Below are 23333 nucleotides of genomic sequence, written 5' to 3' on the forward strand. Positions count from 1 at the left end.
CGAATTTTTCTATGGAGAAATTCTGAAGTTTTTAAATGAAGTGTATTATAAAAAGTCAATTATTAAGTTTAAAAGTGTCCTAATTCTTTGATTTTTTAATACCATAAATTAACCTAGGACAAGAATTCTGTAACTTTCATATTCGTTTTGCTTCTTCCGTTTTTAAGCATGGACCATAGATAGAGTCAAGGTGATTAAACTGTGACAATACGGGGATACATACAATACAGATTTCATCTGTTTTGTAGGAACTGACTTGTTTTGATATATTAAAATTAAATTAAAACAGCCGGCTTGCAACTTTTTATTAATGGAGTGAGTGCATCGCAGTTCGTCGTCACCAATTAAACCAAAATTTTTAAAGCTATTGAACACATGTATGCTATATTTATATTTTTTGATCTATTCTGAGCGTTGTGCTCCGCAAACCATTAAGCTTATTTACTTGCATTTATTTGGAGGCGGTAATTTTCAGAAAATTCAAATTGGTTTTGCATGTCGTAATTTATGTCATATGCATAAAACTGATGATTACAAGAGACACAATCCCTGGGAAAAAGTCTGACATAAATCGGGTACAATAAAAAACAATTATAAGCAATATTTGATACAGAATAAGAAAATGGATTTTTAAAAGTGGTGTTCTGATAAAAAAAAAGGAACTTGGCATAGACAATCGCTTTTGACGCACCCTGTATATTTTCTGTTTGAGTTTAGCAATCACAGGTCAGAAGTCAAAGTGATCTCTACAAATTGCAGGAAATTTTCTGCAAATATAAATAAGTGAAACTATATGCACAAATATTGCCCGTGTAAAATAACTGCACCCGCCAATGAATGAACCCGTTGATTTGTTTACATACTCATGAAAAAAAACATCGGAATCCAAACCGCAAAGCTTTTTAGAAACTTCACACCTTTGCATTTTCGCTATCATTATTGTCCTAAATCAGTTTTTTTAAAAACAAAGCAAACTTGGACATACTGAATGAAATGACACGTGAAATGAAGATGAAGTGTGGTGCTCATTGGTGAGCGTTTTAGCGTTTTTATTAGTTGTGTGACAGTCGCTATCGAAACACGAATTTTCAATAACCACTTTTTCCAGAAGAAAAAAAGGACATTTCGATAAGGTAGGCAATTTTGATTTTTGGCATTTTTACACAGACAATTGCAATATCACAAAATATGTATTCAACTTTTTACAAATAATAATACAACAAATAAATTTTAAGTTTAAAAAAATTGTTATCTATTTATTAAGTTTCGTCTAAAGAATCTAGTAGGTAGGTCGTTGATTCTTCCTAGTTGGCGCACATAAATTTTCCTGAGTGGGAGCTATGATACCTTTAATGAACTGCAATTCGAAATTTGTCCTTTAATTTGTATGTACTATTTAAGAAACTTCTGAACTCCTCCTGCGTCGGTTATTGTTGAATTGAACTTTCTGACGTTTCGCCAATGTTAACTCCTTCAGAGCTTAATTGAAAATAACTCTCATTCTACTCTGTACCTGCGTATATATTGTTTGAGGGGGGAGATGAAGATTCCCATATTGGTGAAGAGTAGAGCTGATCAACTAGATCCAAAGGACATGAAAGACCCTCAGTTCTTTACCTGCCACCAATATGGGAAACAGTCATCCGAGACAATGTTCATGACCCTCTTTTAGCTCCTTCCCTCTCAAACAGTAGCAGGTACAGAGTAGAATGCTGGCCATTTTCAGTAAATCTCTGAAGTAACCAACAGGATGATTGTTGAATCGTGAGCTAGCTTAATTCAACAATAACCGATGCAAGAGAAATCCAGACGTTTTTCAAATAATGTTACCGTAGCCTGTTGAAGTTTCCTTGAAAAATTGATTTTTTTATGGTTTAGTTATCTATCTACTTGACTTTCCTTCAGAAATCTTGCCACTACAATAAGAATGAGAGTATCCACCCTAAGTTTTATATGGGAAAAATTAGTTGATAAGTTTGTGACTACACCACGTCAAGAAATATTGGAAATTATCGCTACAGATTACCGATATAAATAGCACTTTCTTAACAGCATCGGAGCAATTGATGGAAAACAGTGTCAGATAAAATGGCCTTCTGGCAGTGGCTCTACCTACTTTAACTATATGAAATATTTTTCTATTTTATTACAAGGTGTTGCTGATGCTAACAAGAAATTTATTGCAATAGAAGTGGATGCAAGACGAAAACAAAATGATGAAGAAGTATTCGCTTCATCAGCATTATTTCATCTTATTAAAAGTAACAATTTCAACATAAGCACTACCAAACACCACATTACAGTACATGATGTCCTCATGGGGGATGAAACGTAGCCGCTAAAATCGTATATAACGAGACCATTTCGTAGTAAAAATATAAATCCCGTAAAAGAAAATTTTGTTAGATGGGTGTCATGTGCAGAAAAATCTATAGAATGCACATCTGGAACATTGAGAGCAAAATGGCGTACATTAGGAAAAGACATTGAAGTATAGGCAGAAATTATATATCAGGATCTTGATTATTGATTGATTATTATGATTGATTCTTATAAAAATGCAATAATACAAAACAGTACTTTTTTACCAACTTCAGACTACCATGGGACACCAAGATCCGCAGATGAAGCAAAAGAAATAAGGAACACGTTTGCAAATAATTTTTTAGAGAATTAAAAATATTACTTTGGTATTTTTCAGAAGGGTATTACGTTTTTCTTTAACGTATTCACCCATTAAACTTTGTATTAAATTAGCCATATACTATTTCTTTTTTACTTATCTGATATCTCTACTATAAATGTCTAGTCTAAAAGAGAAATGTGATGATAATTCGGTTAGAGTAAAAAATATACACGGTGTTCATTTTTTTCTAAACCATATATTAAATTGTTTTTCTGTTTTCACCATCGTAATCATTGGAAAATCTTTGTATCTCTACTCATAAGAAAGTTACCAATGATGAGCACTTAATTTAAATCAGCCGGTATATGGTTATAGCTTCTGGATATCACCATATCATCAATAAGTTTTAAAAAGGTGGGTGAAAGACAACAATAACACGCGCTAAACAAATTTGGCATCTTTTTGACGGAATGTTTATAGAAGGTATTTATTGACAAACCTCCTTTATCCACAATATTACTATTGTAGTAAGATATTTCATCATCATTCAGATTTTGTTTTGCATCTCGCAGGCAGGCAGCGGACAACAAAACGAACGTCCCCGGTATACTGAGAAAAAGTGCTACTAACTATATTTAAATTGCAATCTGGTTCGGCAATGGCGGACAAATTATTCAAAACCGGTTCCATTTTGCGATGGCAATTTGCAGCGATTCTGACATGTTACGAAGTTACAAACGCTCTTTACTCGGAAATGTTGTGATATTTTATTAAGGAATCTTGAAAAACCTTGAATTAGTCTGTGTTTCAATGTATTCTCCGTACGTTAACAATATAACTAAAGGAGCAAACTTAATTATACGAAGATTTAGCTCTGTACTATTATGTTGGACTATATAGCTGTTATAAATATAGTTTTGTTTTTGTTTGTTTTAACCAATGACCTTGCGACATTCAATAACCACCATGGAGATCGTCAATAAGTTTTTAAAATATTATATTATTTGACTCAATGGTATAGCCACCAATAGATAACTGCCACGCTCATTGAGAGTGTGCAGAGAAAGTTTCCATAGAACGTTATTAGAGAGGTTACTATATTGGTGAATATACTCGGTGGTATATTCACCAATATATGATTGCCACGCTCATTGAGATTGTCCAGAAAAGGTTACTATAGAAGGGACTTGAACATGATCTTTTACTGAGAAGTTTAGTTTTACTGCCTCTGAGCTTACGAAGAGACTGGCCGCCTGTATTATTTCTCTACAAGTGAGTTCATTGCGGTCAAGTTAAGTCGATTGTCTGTTTCTCCTGGAATAATTACGTTTTCGTGTGCCTCTGCTGTATCTCCATTTTCAAAACCATACTTAGGCAGCTTCGCGTGTATTCCTGTCATCTGCGCTGAAAAACCTTATCCTTTTCTTTCTTTTATTAGTTATAAAATTAGTTAATAGGTTTTACTTCCCCTGTAATTAATATATCATATAATTTATATTCAATATTTCCTGAAGTTGGGTCATGTTATCTGTTGGAACTAAAGTGCTATTATTATCAAAAATATTGTTTTGGGAAAACGAGTTAATTGCGTAGAAGCCGCTATTCAGGAACAAAATGGCTCAATCATTAGCATAATTTTTTACCGTAGTAGGCCCACTATATAGCGTTGGACAGATGCATGTGAGAGAGGAGTTTTCGTCAGATTTTTTTGCATGCCGATAGCCTGGGAAAGATGAGAATGAGAAAAAAAAGGAGGAGCCCAGAAGTATACTTATTGAAATATGTGTAGACTAATTGCACTGCAACCACCAGCGCTAGATTTATGAGGCAAACATACTTAAATAATAAACAACGGCTCATTTAAGGTGAACGTCAATAAGCATCACACATACTATTTACAAAGCTTCTGGATTCCTCCTACATCGGTTATCGACTCTTGGGTTTTTCGTTTGTAGAAGAATTGATTACATGCAAGAATTTTAGTTTTATCGAAAAAAATGTTCATGTTCTTTGAACTTAGTTGATGTCTCTTCAGTGTATTCCTCGCCGCATATGACCTCAAATGGAATTTTGTGTTTTGAGGATCGAAGGATCTAATATCTCTAAAAGAGATCCTGCGTTAGCTATGAATCGCAACTTAAAATCTGTTATTAAAGCTTCTTCTCTATCAGAATCCATGAAAAAGTATGTCACTCCTCATGACCCTAAAATTTCTCATCTCTATGTAGCTTCTAAGATTCACAAAACTATTGTTAGCACCGTCGTTTCTCCCTAGCAAAATATCTAGCTTCTATATTAAATTCCCATTGAGCAGTTAATTGCAATTACATTAGATGCAGATGATATGCTGGTTAGTTTCGAGGTAGAATCTCTCTTTACTAAAGTCGATATTCTTGAATCTCTCAACATTATTGCAGATATATTAAAATGCAAGAATTCGGAACCAAACCTTCTCAAGTTGTCAGGAACATATTTTTCTTATAACGGTAAATTTTTTTAACAAACTCCGAGAACAGCTATGGGATCTCCATTATCACCGGTCATCGCGAATATATTTATGGAAGCCTTTGAGAAGAAAGCCCTCGACACCTTCCATATAAAACCAAAATTATAGAAACGCTACTTCAATGATACTTTCGTTATTTGGCCTCATCGTCAAGAATCCCTCCGAGATTTGATTAGCCATTTAAACTCTATACACCCGAACATACGCTTTACCATGGAATCAGAAAGTAATAATATTCATAGATATTCTTATCAATAGAAAATCAGAGCTAACATTGGGTAATGTTTACAGAAGACCTACGTTCACAGACCGATGCCTTAATGCATTGTCACATCATCATCACGTCCAAAAATCATCGATTATCAACTCTCTTGTTTACAGAGGCGGAAAAGTATCTCAACCCGAGTCACTCAACCCAAAATTCTGCTCTTCTCTCCAACAATTTTCACATTAGAGATAATGAGCTTCCCATCACAAAAAACACTTCACCGCAATCTTCCAAGGACAATGGGTCCGAAGGTAACCCCACGCTTATCAATGTTGTCCTTGACCACTTTATCAAAAGTTCTTAAAATATATAACGTCAAAACCAGTTTCAACACTTGTCCAAAAATCTATCAATATACTCGATCCGTAAAAAACAAAATTCCGTTTGACATACCCGGAGTTTACAACATTCCATACATATGCGCCGCCAAGGAATGCATTGGAGAGATTGGATGAAAAATATCAATTAGATTCAAAGAACATGAATGAGCCTTAAAACTACGACAAATCAATCAAATTTTATTGGATAAAACTAAAATTCTTGCAAGAATTAATTCTTCTACCAACGAAAAATTCGATAATCTATAGAAATCTATAAGCAAACAAACAATCTTAACCGCGACTCCAGCCTTTACCTTTCACCGATATGGGAATCAGTCATCCGAGACAATGTTCACGCCCCTCCTTTAGTTTGGTTTTGGTTAAGGTTGGAAGAAGCCAACGGGATAATTGGTGAAACATCATCAAGTTCGATTCATCCACAACCGACGCGAGAGTAATTCAGAAGATTTGTAAATACTGTTATAGCAACCTGTGGTAAAAAGTCACTAATCATCATTAAATATTAACCTCGAACTTATCGCAAGTTGATATATAGAACAACTAAAAAAATGTAGCCCGGAAGGTACAGAATGAAGATTTAATGCGCATCAGAATCGTCTTCAGGTCGGGCCGGAACCAACCAATCTTTCCCAGTTCGTTAACGCGAAATAAAATCGTTATTCGCGAGTGTGTAGGGACGTCCAGGGGAGCGTCGTGTCACGTGCCGCTCTAAATGGTTTTCTCGTTCTCCAAAGTGACCATTAAAGCTGCCCACGTCACTGGACCCGCAGTGACTACGCTTCTATTTATAGAATCTCGTCTCAGCGGGCAGCGAGAGCGGACCTGGGCACACCGAAATCGACTCGTGCCGTGCATGCGACGACGTGCGTTTGTTTCGGAATGCGCGGCATGCTCGATTCCTGCGTTTGTTTCCGGATTTTTCGGTTACGTCGAAGTGGAAGGACGATGGTAGTTTATTTTACGATGATAGTTCTGAAGCATCCGAAGAAGTTTGTTTGTAATTTGGAGAGTCAAAACGCTGCGCTTTGAGGAGGGTGGTTCGAGAGGAGCGAAATAGTGTCTTCTTCCTATCTGTCAAATGTCAGATTTACAAAATATTGTTGAAAATAATTAAACCTCACAATTATTTTTCTTTTCGTTTACAAGGAAGAGGGAAGGGTAGTGTTAAGAGTGAAAACAGGGAAGAGAAAACCCTGGAAATTATTTTCAACTTTCTAAAATGGCCACCAGAGGGAGTAATTTTCATCTTAAAATAATAAATAATAATAAAAATAATAAAACCATATGCGCCATGGATTACTTTTGGCATCAAGGAAATTATGAAGAATAAACTCCGGCCAGGCTGGATTAATTACAAACGACTCAATAACCAAGTTCATTATATTATCGGGCATGAAAACCAGCATACTTTAATAAACAAATTAACCGAAATGACTAGAGGAACTTCTAAAATTTTTAAATTGTAACAAGAAAAAATCATCCAAGCCCGATTTGTTGCAACGTCTTAGTGAAACCGATATAATTAACAACAATAAATTAAGGCAGATTCAAGAATTTCATTTTTGTGAGTTGGTAGAGGTTGAAATTTTAAATATAATTACACATATTAAGAGCAAATATTTTAATGTTTACCATACATATCACATACCATAAATTACTATATTAAAAAGTGTACATTTCAATCTAATTGGAAGGAAGCTAAAATAATACCGTCTCCTAAAGATAACAATCCAGACAATTTAGACATTTAAGCAAGCAGCAAGCATTTTGCCAACATTGTCAAAAATATTAAAAATATGAAAATTCAAATATAAAAGTTCATGAAAAAAAAACAAATCATCTCTTTATATCAATCAAGATTCAGAAAAAACCATAGTTATATTCCAGCTCCATCAAGAGTAGCGGACGATATCTTCGAAGATATCAATAAAAAAATAATTTCGGTCTTGTTGGATTACTCTAAAGCTTTTGATAGCCTCAATCCTAATCTTATGGACACAATATTTCACTACGCAGGCTTGTCACAGAATGCTCGAGACCTCTGTCAAGATTTTCTTACCAACAGGAAGCAGTCAGTGTTTTATAACGGTAAAACTTCAGCTTTTCTGAATACTGATACGCGCATTGCTCAGAGATGAATTTTTAGCCCTTTAGTTTACTTAATTTTCAAAATACGTTGCCATTATCTTGTTTTTCAAAATTCAAATGAACATATTTTGCATGACCTAATGATACGTACTCATCGATAAACTCCTTGTATTTTAAAAACAAGTCTTAAGTTTTGAATGCCTACAATTCAAAAATGGATTTTTCTAGACTATCAAATATTGTTGTTATACCACTTATATTGTTCTATTTACTTTGTAAATTAGTGATTCCTTTATATAAACCTTATTTATTTTATTTATTATTATTATTGTTTTTACTTATTTATTTTAGAATTTATTATTATTTGTTGATGTTTAGAATTTTTTAAAGCTGGAAAAAATTCAAATCTTTTGTCATAAATGCTTTTTACTCAATCTCAAAAAGGAAAATTTTGAAGTTGCTCCAAAATTGCAAAGCAGAATGAACAAATTTTAAATGCCGATAACTCCAAAATTGATTTTTGCTAGGGTATCAAACGTGATATGAATGAGATCATTTTCTGAAAAAAAATACGATATTATTTTTTTTAGGTTATTAGATAGTCAAACTAGAGTACAACACAACTAAAATTACAATTCAACAACAACACAGTATCTTTCTCCTAACCCTAAATATTATGGAAGAGTTTAAAACTTAAAATAAGTTCAATTTTGGTAATTTTCTCCACTCTAATTACTGTTTGTGATGTGCTTATATGTTTTCAAATATTTGGGAGTTATCACTTCTTTTTTCTTTAAATTTTCTGTATCAATATTTTTAAAGACTAACGAAGAAAAAGAAGAGAAGAAACAAATAAAAGAAATAAAGCATCTCCTGCGACAGAAATTATTCCTTCCAAATTTTTTATTTATCTATCGTTCTGAATAGTCGGTTAAATTTATCCAACCTTTGAGTTTTTTTGTGATTTTAATAAAATTGTGACCAGACGTTTTTAGTAAATGTTTGCGTAAAACAGGAGGAGTTCATCCTAACGAACGAACGAAAAAAGGAATAAATGTTATTAATGTTCTTGTCTATGTCTACACTAATCCTCATCTCAACCCTTGTCATATTGTCATATTCATTAAAAACTGATTTTGATAAATTGGAGTACTGTAATTGACTGAATTCTATGGTAGATGCATTTCCCTTGCAACTTGCAAAATATGCATTACTGGTCACCAATGAATCCTCATTTAGTGCGTGAAGTGAATTATCACAATCGGTGAAAGTCTGATGTGGTGTTTTGGGTGATCGAATTATAGGATCATTTCTTGTTAATGGTAAAGTTAATTGCCATACTTATTTGAACTTTTTAAGAAACCACTTGCTGATTTTATAAGAAAACGTTTCTTTACAAATGAGAAGAAAAATATTTTCTCACGAAGATTTTTTTTGGACCAGATTTATCCCAGCCGCTGCATATTAAGTTGCAGTTTGTTTCCATGACCTACCAGATATCCAGATCTTACTGTCCTGGACTTTTATCTTTGGTGTAGAATAAAAAAAATTGGTTATGAAACTCGTCATACTGCCCCTCAAAATGTGGTTCATCATATCCGAAACGCATTTACTGAGACACTCAATATAGTAAGCGAGTAGGTGGAGAGGAAGAAGTTATGAGTTTTAAAAACAGCTAAATTAGAGAGCAGAATGAACGGGAAGTAAGAAAAAATGGTAAAGGAAAGGGAAAGGAAAGGGGCCTTGCAACGTAAGATATAGCGAACTGATGAAGGAAAAGTCCTTAAAAGACCAATTATGCAGGAAACAAAGTTGGTTGCATTTCGTGGTTGAGGTATGGAAATCAAGAGAGAGAAAGAGAGCTTGAGAATAAATGGCATAAAAGCTGTAATATATTATAACACAAAACAATCGCATTTACTTTGTAAATATACCTCCCAGGAACAACATTGAAATCTTCAAAAATTCAGCCAATACATAGTTTTTGATTCGATATACTCACCAACGACACATGTCATTGCATCGTCAGCTAATAATGTAATTTTACTGTTTTTTGATCAATATAGTATGAGCAACAGAAAAGAAAGACAACACACTGTATAATGTATGTATGTATGCATATATTTTTGATTTTTTTTGCATTACTGATAACATGAATCAAATTCGGATATGGAAAATAAAGCTTATTATTAGGTGTAAATAAGTATTTTTTGAACAATGTAAATTTACCCTTACTCATCAAATTCTTGGTTTAGATTCTAACTTTGACATTTTGAGTGCGGTGAAACGGTAATAATATTATTCATTTGGCAGTAAAATGCCACTGATTTTATTACCTTTTCAAGTACGAGCGCATAAATAAATATATTTATGTTTTCGCGTTACGATTCACGGATAAAAAAAAGTGATCGCAAATAGTTTCGCACTAATCGTCCTTTCGTTTAACGAAGCGTAACCATGTAAAATGTCAAAGTGTGCCAACCTCCACTTGAAGTTGGCAAATATAATACCATTTTTTCATCAATCTTCTACCCTCTTCAGCTCTTTGCCATTATACTAGATTTAATGTATCTATTGAAGTGAAACTTCGAGCTTCCATTGTCTTTATTTTTACTAAATTACACAATGTTTCGTACAGATGGATTGCTCTAGGTTATTAAGTATAAGCTAAGCTGACTTATTGTGTATTACGGAGTGAACTTCAAATTTCAGGTCTCTTAATGAACTCAATGAACGAGCTGTAATGAATATTTGATTCGAGTAGTGTTTCAAACAAAAATTAGGAAATAAATCAAATTACCAGAAATTGATAAATAAAATAAAATGATAACGAGGACTTATTTGCATCCTCAACTCCATATGTAAGGGGAGGGTCAGAGATGATCATACGAACAGCAAATAAATATATCAAAAAATTTTTCGAATATACAGTGCGTCGTACAATGGAGACGCAAAATGTCCTCATTCCACATTCAGTGAAATAATGATAATTATTATTATCATTTCGCAGCAAAACAGTTTCCTAGCCTTATGGTTGCAAAACAGAGTTGAATACAATCATAAAAATTCAGTGAAAGTGATATTCAAATGGATCCTTGCATGTTACGTCCAATCGATAACAAGCAATAAAAGAAAAACTTTTCTACAATTGGGAATAAAAAATAGTAAACAAGCAAAAAGAAAAAAGAAAACAAAAAACAAACCGCTCTGTAAGTCAGTACGAAAGCTAACTTTACCATAAAGGTATATATTATTCCATGGAACACAGTAACTGAATGTCATTAAAGTCTACTTTTCATTGTAAACCACTTTGTTTCTTTAAGTTTATATGAAACTCGATTGGTGGCACATGAAAAATGGAACGCAAACACGACCTTTGGACGTTTTGTATTGTTGTCACACAAATCCAAACATGGAACCTGCACAGTATCACAAAAATTAAAGTGACTTCAAATCAACGGATCAGTCAACCTTGTTTTTGATCACTTTGACAACAAATATCTGTTTGGATATAACAGTTTTAGGTTACTGTATTATCAATCATCAATGTGTATCATCTTATTAACAGGAGGTTTAAAACGAATATTAGTATCGAAATTTCTGCCAGTGTTGGGGCATTTTAATTCTACAACTTGAATTTATATACAAAAAAAATATCATTATTGAATACTTTTTTGCATTAATTTCTAAATTATAATTATTGTTTACATCTGTATTAATCTTTGTAAATCTTCATTCATTAATATTTGCGCCTCAGTGTGAGTTGACGTAAAATATAAAAGGTACATTTGTGTTTCAAAATCGTAAACAAGATGTAATATCATAAATATAAACAGTAAATAGAAGAGGCCCGCCCAATGATCAAACCTTGTGGAACACCAAACCCAATTAGCACCGCAGAAGACACAGTATCCTTAAACTCGACATACTGAAGTCTCTTACTAAGATAATTGCGCAACAGGTGTGAAAACCCCATAAAATGTTAAATTGCAAGTAACAACTCGTGGTTTAATTTATCGAACGCTTTAAAATAATTGAAGAGTATTAGGAAAGTCGATTGACTAAAACCCGACTGATCTAAAGTATATTTTGTTTTTGCAGATGCTCTCTAATATTTTTTTCAATGACTTTTGATTATACTGGCAGTATACTAATCGATCTCACTCGTTAATGTTTTCGACAAATTTAAATCCTTCGGAAGGGAAATCTTCAAAGTTATTGGGTATGGTATTGCTTATTTTGTAAAGCGCGTCTTAAGTGTCAACCTTATGCTCCGACAACTGAAAAATGTAATTAGATAAAATTGTATAACCTCTAGCTACTACGTTCTTTTGGATTCAAACAAGTGATAAAAGATATTGAGATATTGTCCGATACTTGATAGTGACCATTATTTGATCGTGGTCTTCTATTTTTTGTTATTGATTTTTATGCTATCCATGTTATGTATTACTTTTAATACCCATTTACTGTAGGTTTTATCTAATCGTATACATTTCTTTGTAGCGTACTTTGTATGTCAACACAGTTAAATAAAAAAACTATCTATCCCATAAATGTTTGTAATGGCGTTTCTTAACTACTCTCTGAGATAACGTCTACTTCGGCCTTCGGTGCAGTATCTTTTCAAAATAATTTGAAAAATGAAGGTACTATTAAAGTTTAGTTCTCTGCTAGTACTCCTTGTTTAAATGAAGTCAAGCACTTTTATTCTTATACAACCCAAAACTGTGATAGCTCTAAAGCAGCAAAGCATCGAGTAGTTCATATTGATCGACTTTTGACATGGAAGACGCACGTCTATGCTGGAGCGTAAACCGTATTGTCTTAGGTGTACACAAACCACACAACATGTTGATCCGAAAATCGTCCCCAATGGAGTGTTTTATCTGCTGGCGTTGCAGCAATTAGCGTTGAAACCACAAGAATACCCAGATACAAGCTTGCGAACCGATTTTTCCACCATATGATGTTGCGTAATGCCCGATACTGTCGCGTACAACGTCGACATTCCTAAAGCAAACGGCAATTAGTTGAATAACAGAAAGCAAAAGAAAATGAAGACAGCAAACCATAAACCAAGCTGCAATTAATATTGCAAATTAGATCCTCGCCTCCAACCAACCCATTACGTTTCGCTTTGCTGATAATGCGTCGCGAAATGTACCTGCACCGATTAATATCGAAAAATTGGTTTAATTTAAGATCATTGTTCTCTTACATTTTTGGCTGATGGAAAATTGTCTCGTAATATTTGAAATTTATTGCCGCAATTTACTACCCCACCAACGATTCAAATATTCCTGCTGTGGTTACAACCATTACTTCCCATATTATCAATTTTAGACCTCAATTAATAGTCAGATTGTCTGGTATCCCTTTATCGGAAAACTTGGCACATTGTTTTGGATTTTCCGCCACCTTACCAGTAAGATCTGGTATGCTCATTTCCAATTTACGTGGGCAATTTGCTCCTTAGACGTCGCGGTACATACGAGCGCGCACTAACGAAGGATGCAGTGTTCCACTTAACCGACCGTGCAAATCCTGAATAAATAAACATTTACCTTATTTATTGTTTCTATTTTTAACGCCGCGACCGAATGTTATTGTTCTACGAACTATTTGTGGGGGGAAAGCTGCCCACCACAAGCTGGGCACTAGTCTGAAAATAAGAGTCCGCAACGACAACGTTTCCGTTATATAAGGACAGTTTAGTACATGGTGTTTCGTATAATCAGTCCCTTTATATAAAAGGATGTTCGATTTTTTTATAATTCAAGTTTTATGTTGCATTATTTGTCATTTATTATATAGTGCTTGTTCTTATTTGATGTTTATTTATTGTGCCTGGCGGTCATCAGATCTGCAAAGCCCTGTGAACTTGTATTCAGACATAGAAATACATAATCAGTAGAATACTTCCATACACACAACTTCCATCTCTGTCGGTTCCACCAATCACCTTCTTGGAGTCCCCTTACTGCCATTGTTTGTTTAACATCTTGGACCCATTTCGTTTTTGGTCTGCCACGTTCTCTTCTTCCACAGAGTGTTCGGTTTCGGATTCTTTTGAGAACTCTATTCTCGTTCATTTCTACAGGTTATTGTAATACTATTAACAAATCTTCTGGATTCTTCCTGCGTCAGTTATATATACGTTTCTCCAATCGGAAATTGGAAACGTCGGCAATTTCGATTCATCAACAGGAGGAATCCAGAAGATTTGTAAATAGTTTTTTTAATGGTATCTACGAGGATTGTTCCCTTCACATTCGTAAGTTCCATTTTTGATACTCCACATCTTCTTTAAAAGTTCATTTCAACGGCAAGTAATTTGTTTCTCTCTTTTTGATTGAGCTCCCTTGTGTCAGATCCGTATGAACATACGCTTTCCAAAACAACTTTGTACATGGTTTGCTTGGTTTTTCTTGCAATTTTTTTTCCATAAGGTTGGATTTAACCGACCCATCATTCCATAGGTCTAGTATGGTTGCCGCAGCTTTTGCAAAGTACTTTGGTAGCTTTTGCACGATATCATCATGTTCATCTTCAGCCGTGCTCTTTAATTTCGATCTAGTCAACATAGCTAACTTTATCATCCAGGATGTATTATCAGCAACCAAAGCACCCAGAGACTGTTCCCACGCACTGTATGCTTTATCCACAACCTTGGAAAATTGCCAAAGTTCATCCTATCTTCAAAAAAGGTGATCCTCGGCAGTTGAAAATTGCTGAACTATTTCGATCTTATGCAATTTAACTTTTCTCAAATTGTAAATAAACTTTCTATGGAACATTATGGTTATTATTCGAAGAGATCATGTATCACCAACTAATGTTCTCTGTCTTTTTATGTTTGCGACTTTCTAATACACTGGCTTCCACAAAGCGTTTGACCATCACTTACTGGCTGAAAAAGCGTCGCAAAAATTTGGTTTCTCTGATACGCTGATTTCAGTGTTGAGGTCCTATCTGGTGAAATTGAGGCGTTTTCCTCTTGTTCCAACTCCTGGTGTGTATCAAGGTTCTAACCTTAGCCCACTTCTGTTCAAAACATTTATAGACGATCTCATATCTTTGATCATCTGCGACAAGCTTGCCCATGCGGATGAACTAGAACTATATCACTAGATTAAGAGCGGCACGGACTGTCAGTCAGTGGTGTACTAAAAACAAATTGCACTTTAATAGCAGCAAGTGTAATATGCTTTCTTACCATCGCACACAAACTCAAATAGCCTTCAATTACAGTACGGATAGTACTATCCTGACTAGATTTGCCACCGTATATCGTTTCCACTGCCATGTAAATTTTATTAGTCGTAATAAGAACTTGCAGTCATTTTTGTAGCTCAGTTACTACTAATAAATTATTATTTAACTGTTACGTTAGGTCCATGCTTGACTATGGCTGGGTTGTATGGTCACCAATATATAATTGCCACTCTCAATCCATTAAGAGTGTGCAGAGAAAGTTACCGAAGTATCTAATGTTCAGGGAGGAGGATTCCTATCCTGAGAGGGGAATTGATCACTATCTTCTACTGAGAAGATTCGCTGTAATGTCTTTGAGCCTACTTGCAATCTGTATCATTTCTCTACAAGTTAGTTCATTACGAAATCGATTGTCCGTTTCTTCTAGAACAATTAAGTTTTCATCTGCCGCGGCTGGAAGGGAGACATCAATTAACTTTCTTAATGCAATTACTCAGATCCAATATCCATTTTGAAAACTCTATTTATAAGATGTGTGTTACCTTCAACAATTTATCGCACTGCGCTTGATATTATGGTGGTCTCCAGGCGGTAATTCCGTACGTATCCGTACGGACAAGTCTTATCCTTTTCTTTTCTTCTTCTATCTTTTTTTCAGTTATAAGATTAGTAGATTTAAGATTATTTTTTACATCCCCTGTAAATATATCACATGATTTATATTCAATATTTCCTGTAATTGAGAGAGAAGATGTGTCTCATTTCCCTTAGACCGGGTTAATGCTGATGTTTGAAAGCACGACCAAAGGCATTTATTATCAAATGTTAATTAAGAAACATTTTTCTGGATCGGGCCTCTGCATTTGAAGGCAACCGGCTTGACCTCAAACCTAATTACACTTCCATTGCTGCATTTTAAAAAATATATATATTTTCCTTTGATATCAGTCACACGTGCGTTATCGAGAACGCAGGACGAGATTTCTTCCTCTATCCGAATGAAATGATATACCGCGGCGCTAAGGGGCAGGGAGGTCGTAAAGGTAATGCTCCACGTGTCGGTAATGCGATGCCGTCCGCCCACGTTGTGGATTAGATAATTTAATTCATCAAAAGGGCCGCGCATCCACTACGGTTAAATTTATACATAATTATGGATATATAATATGCAACGGATTCGATTTATTTGCGGGGAAATTCCTAAAATAGACTCCGCCTGGTCGGTACGTCTAAAAATACTGCCATAAATTATTTGTCAATCGGTTTATCGATTTATACCCCGTCCGCTTATAGCACGGAGTGGGGAAACGCGGCGTGTCATTTTAATTCACAATTAACTCGATATCAATTAACTAATGAACAAAAATATCAAACTAAAAAAATGTAGTAAAACAATTAATACAGGGTTATTCAAAAAGTAAGAGCATATTTCAAACAGTTATTTTTTCGAAACTGCTATACATAGAAACATGATTCTAACTTTAATGGATAAAGTTCCAAAGTTCCAGGACGTTGGATAGGAAGAAGAGGAGCAGAAGTCCAACTTTATCGGCGGTGGCCTCCTAGTTCTCCAGATCTCACTCCTTGCAATTTTTATCTATGGGGTTACATAAAAGAGATTATTTTTATCTCTCTTATGCCTAACATCCTTGAAGCTTAGTCCCAGGATATCAATGTGGACAGTGTGGTGAAGAGTTTTTTCTACTTGTTTCCAATTGAATTTTTTACCAATATTAAGCATGTACTTACTATTTACCAGCAGAAGACCCCTCGAAATATCGACCTATCTCTACCCTCTCTAAAATCCTGACCGGAATTCTCTGTGACCCCTATTTCAAAACGATATCCTGGCAGAAGAATAGAAAGGCTCTTAGAAACGTTCCCAGGGATGCAAAGAGCAGCTTGTCGCATATCAGGTGATATCTCGGGACGCCAACAAGAACAGCAAAGATCTATACTCCGCCTACATTCACTATCAGAAGCAATTGGCAACATATGCCACTCCTGGCTACTACAATGTCTATCCATATACAAAGTCGATCCGACAATAATTAACCTACTCAGGCTAATGATTCCATTTTAAATGACCAGGGAGTGCCCACTGAAAAAATTACGATAAAAATTCGGAACAGAATCTTCCAGGGAGATGTGCTAAACGTCCTCTGGTTCTCCATCGCCCTTAACCCACTTTTAACGGCTCTGAACAATGTTAAGAACAGATTCGAACTTGGAAACTGCGTCACGTTAATTTACCTTATATACATGGACAACGTCAAACTGTTCTCACTAACAGAAAAAGGTCTTAAGAAGCAGCTCAGGTGTATCGAGAACTTGGGCTGGATAAATGCAAAACAAACTACATAAGGAGAGGAAGGCCATAGACTAACCCAGGCTTCGGGGAATGAACCATTGCATTTATGTAGAAGGATGCGCCAAGGTCCGGGGGATTGCACCGAATGAATTAAATCAATAACTGCTTAAACAGTTCAAACAAAAAGCCACTCCGGTACTCAGAACTAAGCTATCGACACAAAACATTATCACAGCTATAAGTAGCTATGCCATCCCAGTTGTTGCGTACAGTTTTGGTGTAGTTACGTGGACACAAATCGACCTGGATGATCTCAATCGTACGATAAGTACTTGGTTCACCAAGCATCACATGCATTGAGAGGTTCCGCTTGCCTTGGACGATGGGAGGTAGAGGAAGAGCTGACATACGATTTCGTCACAAGAGACAAGTTGAATTCCTTAGACAATACTTGTACAGAAAACAGAGTGAGATCTACACAGGGCAGTCATCAACCTAAATGGAAACCTATCGCCACTCAAACTTAAAGATAAAGAGTACAGATGTCATCAAGGATCACGAGCTTTCAGAACAGATGGAGACAAAAAGAATTGCATAGCAGATATCCCAAAACAATGAGGAAATCGACAGTGCAGCTACTAACGAACTACTAACTAACCAATATATTCAAAGAAACTGGCGGCTTCATACTCGCGAAACAGGATCAAGTCATTCCGACGAAATCTTGAAGCGTGTCGTATGTGTGTCGAGAGTCACGCGAAGCATCTTAATACTTGTAAGACGATGGCACCAAGTGAGTATGCAACCAGGTACAACCACGTAGCAAAAATAATTCACACCTTACTATCAGTATGATCCAGAAAGTCTGGCCCTAATGTAGCTCACACTTAACCCATATCTAAATACAAACTACACAATTCAAGTAAAAGTAAGCATAATAGTATAACAATAATATATGTACCTTAAACTACATATCAAATTAATTATAAAATATAAATTTAAACTTGTTCTTGTTCTATGTAACGCCATAGTGAGTGAGGTAATTAAGGTCGTGAATTGATTTCCTAAACACTAATTTGCATTCCAAATATTTAAGAATGCTGGAATTTATCACACGTTTCAAAGAACACAGAAAGTTGTGCTTGAAAACATTTTTTATTTATATCCAATTTCATTTTTTGAATGCCCCGGATATATGGTCAAGTTTGGGTAAGTTAAAAAAAAAAGCGACAAGTAATACAAAAGAGAGAGAACAAGACTCTTACAACACTGGATTTTATGTCATACTACAATGCTTCTTTATATGAATACAGCAATCTCAAATTCATATAGCACTTTTTGGAGACATGCGCGACTTCATACATAGATCCAGATTTTTAAAAGACTCTCCAACTTGAATAGGTATATTGTCCGCATATAATTTCATCCCGGACTTCTTTCTTTGTTTTGGGAGCAAAAATAATAATAGATCACCCCTGGATTAGGTTCTTTTGTGAGTCTCGAAGGAAAATACCGGCTTTATGTAGAGCTTTTTGACGCGTAACTCTGAGAAAAAGTCTAATTCATCTGTTAGACCACAAAAAAGTCATGGCAGTTGTTTTTATCAAAAGCTTTATTTATTACTTTGATCATATTATTGATTTAATGAAATATAATACGCAAAAGCTTAAAACCAAATTTAGAGCTGATTCAATTCAAATGTATTCGAAAAGATGGAGGGGGGCAATAATTTTCCATACTCGGAATCATTAAAAAGGACTTTTGTTAAGCTACCTAGCGTGCCATAAGTGAAACGATTGCGATTGCGATTTTCTGGTATTTTATAAGAGAAATTGTTTTCTGGAAAAAAAATCAAATTCGCCAACAACCCAGGTAAACAGTTGTGAAAAATACATTTTTAAAAATATTTCAATGAAAATTCAAATACTTGTCCTCAAAGTAATGAAATGAACTTCAAATACAATGTTTGAAACTGTATTTAATTGCAACTACCTTAGGGGTGTATGTAAAAGGATTTAAATACATAATTCGCATTATACATTCCACATTAAATGGTAGGAATATATAAGGACTAAGATATAAAAAAACTGCTTACCATCATACAAATCATGCAGATACAATATATGTTCTATATTACATATATATTCATATGCAACACTTATAATTAATAATAACACTTAAAATTACATTTATATTAAATTAGTTGCAATAGTTCCATTAGTTCGTGACTAATGGACCATTAATTGAATCCTGAGTTACATGGGTACTTGTCCCTATTGTTGCCAACAATGTTTTAATATTAATCCTTTTAATGACACATACAGTAAAACCTCAACTTTTTAATATCCAATATCCAATATGTCTGCTTAGAATAGAGATGCGGATTTCCCGTAATAGAACTTCAGATACAAGTTTTTATTTTAATTAGAAGTATTTAAAATTTTAGGAACATTTGTATTTAAATTACATTTAAAATACAAAATAATGTATTTAAATATAGTTCTCGCATTTCAAATATATCTTTAAATACATGACGTTCTCAATGGTGAAAAACTATATCAATACTGTAACGATATGAAAACTATATGACTAAATCAATAGAAAAATTTAAATTCCTATACAAAAAAATCATACACACTGTATAAAAACACCTTATATTAAATCTTCAACTGTAAAGAATCTTTAGATGGGTGTCAAAATTGACGAAGATGATAAAATTAACAATTCGCATACAAAATTTCTGTATACCGAAGTTCAGGGTTTGCAGTATTAACACCGAAATTTTTCATAAATACCCTTCTCTTTTAAATATATATTGCTCATCAATATACTGGGTAATCACGAAATTTCGTGAAAATCTGAACTTTTAGTTCTTATTTATTTTGATAAATGGATTTTCATCAAGTAAAAGCCACCTCAGTTCAACACTGGGTAATCTCTTATAATATCATATATTAGGAAAGAATTTTTGTTCAACAAAAACAATAATTCGATTAATATACGACTTAAAACCACAAAATTTACCACCGTCAGGTACTTATTCACTTAAAATTCTAATTTATGTGAACAAAAATAAACGCAACTTTTCAGCCAGATCTGACAAGAAGCAAAACTTTCAGTTAAAATTTTTTTAAAAATTATTTCGATTTTTTTTGCTAAATAAAATGCCGAGGAAGACGATTCATTAATTATGTTCCGTTATATTATAGGAGTGCAGGCGGACAATGGAAGATACGAAATTTTTAACTTGCCAAGATACACTTCTCGGTGTCTTTGAGAATAATTTGCACATAGACAGTACGAGGTATGTTCAAAAAGTAAGGTGACTTTTAAGTTTTATCAAAAAGCACTTCTGGTAAGCACTTTCTGGCATAGCCTTGAGATCTCCATCGTATCAAACCTCCTTCCTTACATAGGTATCTTGAGTTTTGGGAACATGGGGTTATATCCAATGAATATGGTGGTTGAGGTGTGATTGTCGTTTCGTTTTTAGCCAAAAAGTTAGACACAAGCAATGATCGTGATGCAAAATGCATGAATTGTTTTCCCACAATTCCGGATGTTTCCTTCGTACTGCTTCTCACAAACTTCAAGGTAATACTCTTTACCGATCGTACGATCTTGTAGTAAAAACTCTTGATGTACTAATCAAAGAAAACAGTAAGCAAAACAATGACATTGCTCGACCTCGACGTGCTTTTTTCGGTCTTGGCGATTCTGGGTTCTTCGATTGGGAGACAGGAGACGTTCATTCAGGTGTACCTCAGCGTTTGATTTTTGCTCCTATTTTCTTCAAGCCATTTATTTATGCCATTGACAAGTTTGTTTGGTTTGCAACGCTTTTCGCATTTGGTGATGATTTGACAGCTTTTAAAACTTCCGTCTGATATAAAATCAATTTGCTGCTGGCTCTTGCTTTGAATTTGAATATAAATAAAATGCCCCTGTAAGTTTCTGTGAAAAATATTGACTGATTAATAAAAGTGATTAAAATCAAAAATTTGCTCGATTGCTTTATCGAATCATTTAAATGATAGCAGCTAATCGCTTCAGGAGAGTAACTTCTGAAAGCAGATTTTTATCTGTTTAAGATTTTGTATTACGCATTTGTCCGTTCGGTAATTTTATAAAATTCATAATTACTTCACAAAATTCACGAAAATGAAATGCTATTGTCTATCCTCTTTTAAGATGTTTTTTGTGGAACTTTAGGTCGTTCCTTACTAAGAAACATCTTTTTTTGCAATCATAACCCATATTATCCCAAGCATAAATTTTTTTTTTTAAAAAAATCTTTTTTGCTCTGAAATTATTTATTTTGTTGCACTTAAGAATACATTACATGTGTTTAAAAAAAATGAAAACTCGAAACATACAAAAAAATACAGGTGTGTAAACGAACCACTGGGAAAAAACATTAAATAATGTTTTGGGGCACATTTATAACAACTAAAAGTAGATTGTTTTCCAAATTGAACCTGATTTGATACAAAAAAAACGCATAATATTTTATGGTGCGTGAGCGCACCACTGGTAACACCCGGTTTCATTTTTGGAGATATTTTAAAAAGCATGAAGTATGTAAATGCACATTACACTTATAACAAATGTAAATTGTGTGGCTGTGGTAGATTCTATATCTCCTTCGGGCTTTATTAGCATGAACAATGATGAGGTGAGCTTGATTATCATATCGCATTTCATCTATGGCAGGTGCAAGATTTCTTTGACTAATTGTTTTATCAGTTTTTAAAACTCGCAAAGCAATGTGAGATTTAAAATCTACCTGACAAATAAATTGTTCGTTGACAATATTATACATTTTCCGTGCATTCACTACTAAACTATCCAGTGAGTTACAAATTAAAGGCCACCACCATTTTTTTCCAAATACCTGTCATCTATAATTAGCAATTCCGTTGTCATATAAATCTACCCCACCCATATATCTATTGTATTGGGCCATTAAATAAGGTTGGGATATATTTACATCTTTCCGTTATTTTCTATTATAGCGTTTTACATTTTAGACAGAATCTACACTAGAAAGATTACTTGCCACAGTTACAACTGAATTGTCATGGCAATGGAGAATATAAATTTTTGATTTAGATTCATATGCTGAAAGATAGGATCCGCTGTCTTTTTTTGCAAATGATTTACAATTTTCCATTGGACATTGATTTGTTTTATTTTCCCGGATAGTACCGGTGGCAATAGTTTGAATGATGAAAAAAATTGTCAAAAATAATTTGGTGATTTACTGGCTTATCTACAACAGAAAGTAGACTCATGACAACATCACCGCCAAGAGCAAGGTCAGAATGAGGTTTATTTTGAGCACCAGCATATGGATAAAATAGGTACCCATCAGATGAACAACGCCACCAAAGCTTGAAGCCAAAACGAACTGACTTACGCCTTATAAACATTTTGCATGAAAAGCGGCCAAAGTAAGGTACCATTTGTTCATCTATGGATAAGTTGAACGAAAATATGCCAAACTGAAGATTTTTTTTATTTATTACATCAAAGAAGGGTCTAACTTTTAAAAATTTATTGTCAGATAAGTGCAAGTTTTGCTAGACCATAGGAATCTATTGCGGCTCATACATTTTTTTATAAGAGCAATTTCTCTGTCTTCATCAGTAGACCAATAATGCTAAATACGTGTCAATGAACCCGAGAACAATAAAATGCCTACAAAATTTAAAAGTTCATTTTTTGATAACGAGAATTCATGGCGGTTATTGTCTTGAGCATATTTTACCGAAAATCATCAAATCGTCATCAAAAAATATGAAACATATTTCAAGTTTTTTTTTTTTAGTTTAGTTAGTTTTTTTAGATATAGGTGTGTCAGTGCACTCAATCTGACTTTCCTTCCATGTGACAGAAGAAGCAAGCCTGTCGTTTGCAGAAAGCATACGTCTTCTTTTGAATTCCAGGATTTCATCATCTGAAGAGTCCCATTC

The sequence above is a fragment of the Cylas formicarius genome, unplaced genomic scaffold (genome assembly GCF_029955315.1).
Source record: "Cylas formicarius isolate icCylForm1 unplaced genomic scaffold, icCylForm1.1 PGA_scaffold_5__7_contigs__length_24384050, whole genome shotgun sequence".
NCBI classification, from domain to species: Eukaryota; Metazoa; Arthropoda; class Insecta; order Coleoptera; family Brentidae; genus Cylas; species Cylas formicarius.